The sequence below is a fragment of the Branchiostoma floridae genome, chromosome 13 (assembly GCF_000003815.2).
Source record: "Branchiostoma floridae strain S238N-H82 chromosome 13, Bfl_VNyyK, whole genome shotgun sequence".
NCBI lineage: Eukaryota > Metazoa > Chordata > Leptocardii > Amphioxiformes > Branchiostomatidae > Branchiostoma > Branchiostoma floridae.
The window spans coordinates 7,907,794-7,916,746 of NC_049991.1; the positions used below are offsets into that span (position 1 = coordinate 7,907,794).

Here is an 8,953-nt window from a genome sequence, read left to right on the forward strand (position 1 = left end):
TCGGATACTTCCTTCTTGAGATATTCTTGAGTATACGGGCTCTCTTTAGGCGCAACCGCTAGCCCCTTCTTCTAAACACCGCCGGTCACGGCACCGGGTAGGGGTTGACTTAATGACGCGACTGTAGCTTAGGCTTTAAGTTCCGGCCCCGCAAACTTGGTATGGTTGGAAAGGTTGCATAGCAAGGAATCGAAAGGTGCAAACCGCAAAATATTCGGATACTTCCTTCTCGAGATATTCTTGAGTATACGGGCTCTGTTAAGGCGCAACGGCTAGCCCCTTCTCCTAAACACCGCCGGTCACGGCACCGGTTAGGGTTGACTTAATGACGCGACTGTAGCTTAGACTTTAAGTTCCGGCCCGGCAAACTTGGTATGGTTGGAAAGGTTGCATAGCAAGGAATCGAAAGGTGCGAACCGCAAAATATTCGGATACTTCCTTCTCGAGATATTCTTGAGTATACGGGCTCTGTTTAGGCGCAACCGCTAGCCCCTTCTTCTAAACACCGCCGGTCACGGCACCGGGTAGGGTTGACTTAATGAAGCGACTGTAGCTTAGGTTTTAAGTTCCGGCCCCGCAAACTTGATATGGTTGAAAAGGGTGCATAGCAAGGAATCATAAGGTGCAAACCGCAAAATATTCGGATACTTCCTTCTCGAGATATTCTTGAGTATACGGGCTCTCTTCAGGCGCAACCGCTAGCCCCTTCTCCTAAACACCGCCGGTCACGGCACCGGGTAGCGGGCGACTTAATGACGCGACTGTAGCTTAGACTTTAAGTTCTGGGCCGGCAAACTTGGTATGGTAGGAAAGGTTGCATAGCAAGGAATCGAAAGGTGCAAACCGCAAAATATTCGGATGCTTCCTTCTCGAGATATTCTTGAGTATACGGGCTCTGTTTAGGCGCAACCGCTAGCCCCTTCTCCTAAACACCACCGGTCACGGCACCGTGTAGGGGGTGACTTAATGACGCGACTGTAGCTTAGACTTTAAGTTCCGGCCCGGCAAACTTGGTATGGTTGGAAAGGTTGCATAGCAAGGAATCGAAAGGTGCAAACCGCAAAATATTCGGATACTTCCTTCTCGAGATATTCTTGAGTATACAGGCTCTGTTTAGGCGCAACCGCTAGCCCCTTCTCCTAAACACCACCGGTCACGGCACCGGGTAGGGGGTGACTTAATGACGCGACTGTAGCTTAGACTTTAAGTTCCGGCCCGGCAAACTTGGTATGGTTGGAAAGGTTGCATAGCAAGGAATCGAAAGGTGCAAACCGCAAAATATTCGGATACTTCCTTCTCGAGATATTCTTGAGTATACGGGCTCTGTTTAGGCGCAACCGCTAGCCACTTCTCCTAAACACCGCCGGTCACGGCACCGGGTAGGGGGTGACTTAATGACGCGACTGTAGCTTAGACTTTAAGTTCCGGCCCGGCAAACTTGGTATGGTTGGAAAGGTTGCATAGCAAGGAATCGAAAGGTGCAAACCGCAAAATATTCGGATACTTCCTTCTCGAGATATTCTTGAGTATACGGGCTCTCTTTAGGCGCAACCGCTAGCCCCTTCTCCTAAACACCGCCGGTCACGGCACCGGGTAGCGGGTAACTTAATGACGCGACTGTAGCTTAGACTTTAAGTTCCGGGCCGGCAAACTTGGTATGGTTGGAAAGGTTGCATAGCAAGGAATCGAAAGGTGCAAACCGCAAAATATTCGGATACTTCCTTCTCGAGATATTCTTCAGTATACGGGCTCTGTTAAGGCGCAACGGCTAGCCCCTTCTCCTAAACACCGCCGGTCACGGCACCGGTTAGGGTTGACTTAATGACGCGACTGTAGCTTAGACTTTAAGTTCCGGCCCGGCAAACTTGGTATGGTTGGAAAGGTTGCATAGCAAGGAATCGAAAGGTGCAAACCGCAAAATATTCGGATACTTCCTTCTCGAGATATTCTTGAGTATACGGGCTCTGTTTAGGCGCAACCGCTAGCCCCTTCTCCTAAACACCGCCGGTCACGGCACCGGGTAGAGGGTGACTTAATGACGCGACTGTAACTTAGACTTTAAGTTCCGGCCCGGCAAACTTGGTATGGTTGGAAAGGTTGCGTAGCAAGGAATCGAAAGGTGCAAACCGCAAAATATTCGGATACTTCCTTCTCGAGATATTCTTGAGTATACGGGCTCTGTTTAGGCGCAACCGCTAGCCCCTTCTTCTAAACACCGCCGGTAACGGCACCGGCTAGGGGGTGACTTAATGAGGCGACTGTAGCTTAGACTTGAAGTTCCGGCCCGGCAAACTTGGTATGGTTGGAAAGATTGCATAGCAAGGAATCGAATGGTGCAAACCGCAAAATATTCGGATACTTCCTTCTCGAGATATTCTTGAGTATACGGGCTCTGTTTAGGCGCAACCGCTAGCCCCTTCTCCTAAACACCGCCAGTCACGACACCGGGTAGGGGGTGACTTAATGACGCGACTGTAGCTTAGACTTTAAGTTCCGACTCGACAAACTTGGTATGGATGGAAAGGTTGCATAGCAAGGAATCGAAAGGTGCAAACCGCAAAATATTCGGATACTTCCTTCTCGAGATATTCTTGAGTATACGGGCTCTGTTTAGGCGCAACCGCTAGCCCCTTCTCCTTAACACCGCCGGTCACGGCACCGGCGAGGGGGTGACTTAATGACGCGACTGTAGCTTAGACTTTAAGTTCCGACTCAACAAACTTGGTATGGTTGGAAAGGTTGCATAGCAAGGAATCGAAAGGTGCAAACCGCAAAATATTCGGATACTTCCTTCTCGAGATATTCTTGAGTATACGGGCTCTCTTTAGGCGCAACCGCTAGCCCCTTCTTCTAAACACCGCCGGTCACGGCACCGGGTAGGGTTGACTTAATGAAGCGACTGTAGCTTAGACTTTAAGTTCCGGCCCGGCAAACTTGGTATGGTTGGAAAGGTTGAATAGCAAGGAATCGAAAGGCGCAACCCGAAAAATATTCGGATACTTCCTTCTCGAGATATTTTTGAGTATACGGGCTCTGTTTAGGGGATAACCGCTAATCGCTAAGCGAACCCTTCGGTAACCGCAAAAAAGCGACCCCTTACATTTGGACTTCCGAAATTTCAAACAAAGTGTGCGTTACTTTCAATACTAGTACTTGAGTATCATAGTAAGACATGTGGGCAAACGGTAGAAAGTGACTTGAGTACCCAAAATTACTTTGTAACTTCTGGGCAGGGTTACGTAGTTGTCCGGCCTCGAAAAAGTAATTTGACGAATAAAAAAGGATAAATTGTATGGCGGAATTCTATCATATGCCATCAAAACATAGGTGGTGGCCTTTTCACCCCTTTTCACTGCCTGTAAGCAACACCAAAACACCTAACGTCTAAGGCCTACTGCAACTACAAATATCACCAAAAATCTGGGGGTTTTTTTCAACACAATATAGAGACTATAACCCTAACCCATAATATGTACCTCCAAAATCCAAACATATCTCAAGAAAAACATATCTACAGGCACTTTTGCCAATGGTACCTAATCATTTTGAGTAGGCTGATACTGGGCGCTCTGCGCCTGTCCGGAAATACTGAAATTTGCCCTATATTACCGACTCCGGTCAGATTTGAGCTTTGACCTGGTATTACAAAAGTTTTGTTCCGGTCTTGCAGATTGGTTTGGGTACCATATTCGGTACGCAGAGAAAGGAAATTGGGGCTGCCTTAAAGCTCCGAAGACCCACACGTACATTGTGCACCTGAAGATGCGCGTAGAGGACAGAAGAGACTCGGGAGCTATAATTCTGAAAGGTAAATAACTGTCGTGTTAGGTGGAGGTGCAATAGTCTACCTGAGACACCACAGTGGTTTCTCCCAGCATTAATTGCTTTGAAGGGAGCAGAACACATTTTCGGCCAATGGGGATTTCTATAGTTAAGGGCTACAAAGTGGACTGGCTTCGGCGCGGAAAAAAATATGGGAAGGGTGCACTTTAGGAATATGTTCGAGTCCAGGGTACAAGCCACAAAATATTTTTTTTCAACATCCTGTAGGCCTTCTCGCGCCCACTTTGAAACGCCGCTCTGCGGAGTTCAAATAACTGCAGCTGGCTCACACTAGAAGGGCAGTTGCGTAATTGCACCACCCAAATCATATTCGGCCTCAGAGTCGGCACCTTCCGTGACCACGCAGCACATGTTATATCTGGCTGCCTCTCAAACAATGCCTTTTACCTCTCCTTCAACAAATTTATCCGTACTATTTTATGTACCCGCGTCACGCATAAATGATCATAAATACTGTGTTCTGCTACCTCGAGGAGAGGCCTGACAGGCACATGCGGAAGCACAATGTCTATTTTGACTACCGAGCCCTGGACAACATGTCTGTGACGTAGATTTCGAGCGAAGAGCGGCCTAAAATGGAACCAGCCGTTTCCTATGCTACCTGGCCGAAGAAAACTCTACATGTGGGCAAACGGTAGAAAGTGATTTGAGTACCCAAAATTACTTTGTAACTTTTCTACATACGAATGAAGGCTCACCTGGGGGACAACCGCTAACCGCTAAGCGAACCCTTAGGTAACCGCAAAAAAGCGACCCCTTACAGTTGGACTTCCGAAATTTCAAACAAAGTGTGCGTTACTTTCAACACTTGAATACCATTGTAAGACATGTGGGCAAACGGTAGAAAGTGATTTGAGTACCCAAAATTACTTTCTAACTTTTCTACATAAGAATAAAGGCTAACCTGGGGGATAACCGCTAAGGCTAAGCGAACCCTTAGGTAACCGCAAAGCAAATCCATAAGTACGATTGAACTTTTGGAATTTCAAACAAAGTGTGCGTTACTTTCAACACTTGAATATCATAGTAAAACCCGTGGACAGAGGTAAGATAGTGATTTGTGTACCCCAAATTACTTTGTAACTTTTCTACATACGAATGAAGGCTCACCTGGGGGACAACCGCTAACCGCTAAGCGAACCCTTCGGTAACCGCAAAAAAGCGACCCCTTACAGTTATACTTCCTAAATTTCAAAGTGTGCGTTACTTTCAACACTTGATAACCATTGTAAGACATGTGGGCAAACGATAGAAAGTGATTTGAGTACCCAAAATTACTTTGTAACTTTTCTACATACGAATGAAGGCTCACCTGGGGGACAACCGCTAACCGCTAAGCGAACCCTTAGGTAACCGCAAAAAAGCGACCCCTTACAGTTGGACTTCCGAAAAGTGTGCGTTACTTTCAACACTTGAATACCATTGTAAGACATGTGGGCAAACGGTAGAAAGTGATTTGAGTACCCAAAATTACTTTCTAACTTTTCTACATAAGAATAAAGGCTAACCTGGGGGATAACCGCTAAGGCTAAGCGAACCCTTAGGTAACCGCAAAGCAAATCCATAAGTACGATTGAACTTTTGGAATTTCAAACAAAGTGTGCGTTACTTTCAACACTTGAATATCATAATAAAACCTGTGGGCTGTGAGTTGTGTACCCAACATTACTTTGTAACTTTTCTACATACGAATGAAGGCTCACCTTGGGGACAACCGCTAACCGCTAAGCGAACCCTTCGGTAACCGCAAAAAAGCGACCCCTTACAGTTGGACTTCCGAAATTTCAAACAAAGTGTGCGTTACTTTCAACACTTGAATACCATTGTAAGACATGTGGGCAAACGGTAGAAAGTGATTAGAGTACCCAAAATTACTTGGTAACTTTTCTACATACGAATGAAGGCTCACCTGGGGGACAACCGCTAACCGCTAGGCGAACCCTTCGGTAACCGCAAAAAAGCGACCCCTTACAGTTGGACTTCCGAAATTTCAAACAAAGTGTGCGTTACTTTCAACACTTGAATACCATTGTAAGACATGTGGGCAAACGGTAGAAAGTGATTTGAGTACCCAAAATTACTTTGTCACTTTTCTGCATACGAATGAAGGCTCACCTGGGGGACAACCACTAACCGCTAGGCGAACCCTTCGGTAACCGCAAAAAAGCGACCCCCTACAGTTGGACTTCCTAAATTTCAAACAAAGTGTGCGTTACTTTCAACACTTGAATACCATTGTAAGACTTGTGGGCAAACGGTAGAAAGTGATTTGAGTACCCAAAATTATTTTGTAACCTTTCTACATACGAATGAAGGCTCACCTGGGGGACAACCGCTAACCGCTAAAAGCTAAGCGAAGGCTGCCGTAACTGCAAAAAAGCGACCCCTTACAGTTGGACTTCCGAAATTTCAAACAAAGTGTGCGTTACTTTCAACACTTTAATACCATTGTAAGACATGTGGGCAAACGGTAGAAAGTGATTTGAGTACCCAAAATTACTTTGTAACTTTTCTGCATACGAATGAAGGCTCACCTGGACGACAACCGCTAACCGCTAGGCGAACCCTTCGTTAACCGCAAAAAAGCGACCCCCTACAGTTGGACTTCCGAAATTTCAAACAAAGTGTGCGTTACTTTCAACACTTGAATACCATTGTAAGACATGTGTAAGACATGTGGGCAAACGGTAGAAAGTGATTTGAGTACCCAAAATTACTTTGTAACTTTTCTACATACGAATGAAGGCTCACCTGGGGGACAACCGCTAACCGCTAGGCGAACCCTTCGGTAACCGCAAAAAAGCGACCCCTTACAGTTGGACTTCCGAAATTTCAAACAAAGTGTGCGTTACTTTCAACACTTGAATACCATTGTAAGACATGTGGGCAAACGGAAGAAAGTGATTTGAGTACCCAAAATTACTTTGTAACTTTTCTACATACGAATGAAGGCTCACCTGGGGGACAACCGCTAACCGCTAAGCGAACCCTTCGGTAACCGCAAAAAAGCGACCCCTTACAGTTGGACTTCCGAAATTTCAAACAAAGTGTGCGTTACTTTCAACACTTGAATATCATAGTAAGACATGTGGGCAGGGTTACGCAGGCTTACATGGTTGTCCGGCCTCGAAAAAGTAATTTGACGACAAAAAAGGATAAATTGTATGGCGGAATTCTATCATATGTCATCAAAACATAGGTGGTGGCCTTTTCACCCCTTTTCACTGCCTGTAAGCAACACCAAAACACCTAACGTACTAAGGCCTACTGCAACTACAAATATCACTAAAAATCTGGGGGGGGGGGGTCAACACAATATACAGACTATAACCCATACCCATAATATGTACCTCCAAAATGCAAACATATCTCAAGAAAAACATTTCTACAGGCACTTTTGCCAATGGTACCTAATCATTTTGACACTGGGTGCTCTGCGCCTGTCCGGAAATACTGAAATTTGCCCTATCATGACCATACATGGCGAACCGTTGGGCGCGTTCATCGATTTTTTTTTCACAAGGCCGCAATTTTTGCACAGAAAGAATTATCTTTATGTCCATTTCCACCCATCAACTGCCTGTGATATACAGCACCAAATAAAGCTAGCTAGATCTCAACCGTGAAGCCGCCCTGTTAGAAAGGTGTGCAACAAACATTGCCTATAGAACGGGCTGGATATTTTTTAAGAGACTTGGCTACATCGACTAGACCATTACATAACTTTTTACATTGTTCCTAAACGCAATTTATGAACTGGAAAACACACGCACAAAAAACAACAACAACACGGAATTCGCGGAAAACGTCCACCATTTTGATCGTAATTCTCAGCTAATATTTGACAGTCTATCAATCAGAGATTTTTTTGCCAACCCACGGCATGTATAGTCTTATTTTGAAGCTGCTATGTAGTATTTACATGGCTGAAAACTTTTTTAATCTTGGAAACGGCCGAAAATTCATGCGCGCACGGATGTCATATATCAACATGGCCTAGCGTTAGCTAGCTAGCGTTTATTTGTAGCGCATGTGTTATTAACAATGAATGTTAACGGCCCATTCATACCTGTATTTAACAAATTGTAACGAGGAAGCCACCTACCTTAGGCATGTGTGTACCACCAGGCGACCAGTCCCACAATCTTCCGTAGAATATCCCCGCGCAGAATCCCTTGTTATTGTTGTGGTCCTTGTTTAACGTTTAAATCTCCGCTCGACGTGGGCACATGGTGTTTCCACTGCGCGAAAACACAGATTTCCGCTTTGCAAACCCGTGTACACATGCAAGTAAATTCAGAGTGTCAACGGGTTCCCACGAGTGCCCACTGTGCGAACGTGACGTGCCCCCACATGGGACACCCGTGCAAACCCGTGGAAACGGACCACTCGCGTGTGCATAACGTGCCCTTCCTGTGGAAACCCGTGTGCACTAGCTGTGCCCTCTTAGTACACTTGTGCGTACGCGTGGAAACTATCGACGTATGCTTTTGTGTGCGAATGACTGTTGCATAACGTAACTGCTAATTATCACCTAATTATCTCCCGGGGCTCGACTGCGCCGTAATTACACCCTTTGTCATTAAAAGCAGCGCCATTTTCACTGCCCGGGCTTTCCCAGCCCAAAAATTTACCCTCCCAGATTTTCCCTTCCCCTGTATACAATGTGTTTGCTTTTATTCTTTCTGAATGGTGAATTATCTTTCGTTAATTTTCGTTTTGTTTTTTGAGAGTCGACCGCTCCTGACGCGTTCCTTCATATGTACTTAGTGCTGTCGCCCCTTTAGCTTCCAAAGGTTCGTCGGTCCTCCATCCCGTTGTTTTGGGGTTGTTATCCGCAGTCGCTCCCCTCCAGGACGTTATAAACGTTGTCCTTGCTCCACTGTGCAGTCGCTCCAAGTTTGATGACAGAAAATTCCTGTAGGTCTCTTGAATTCAGCTCTGTACATTATGATGTCGGCAGCCGCATTTATCACATAGTCGTTGCAGAATTCCAAGCGTGGACGTGCAAGTTCGTAACAGTGGTATCCAGCCGAGCCGAAGGAACTCCAAATCACCCAGGTCGACCGGACAGAATCTTGTGTACCACGTAGAGCGACGTAGAGTAACA

General features: G+C 45.9%; 1 protein-coding gene across 2 annotated transcripts in view; it reads right to left on the reverse strand.

Moving 5' to 3' along the window:
• The window catches only part of LOC118429159 (glutathione hydrolase-like YwrD proenzyme), an 82,987-nt gene that overhangs the window by 70,265 nt on the left and 3,769 nt on the right, over positions 1 to 8,953 (reverse strand). The window contains exon 1 of one of the 2 annotated variants that reach the window (XM_035839582.1): positions 7,949 to 8,078. The exons of the other annotated variant lie outside the window; for it this stretch is intronic. The gene's annotated coding sequence lies outside the window, so the exon portion shown is untranslated. Of the gene's footprint in view, positions 1 to 7,948; positions 8,079 to 8,953 lie in introns of those variants that run through there. 2 annotated transcript variants of the gene reach the window in all.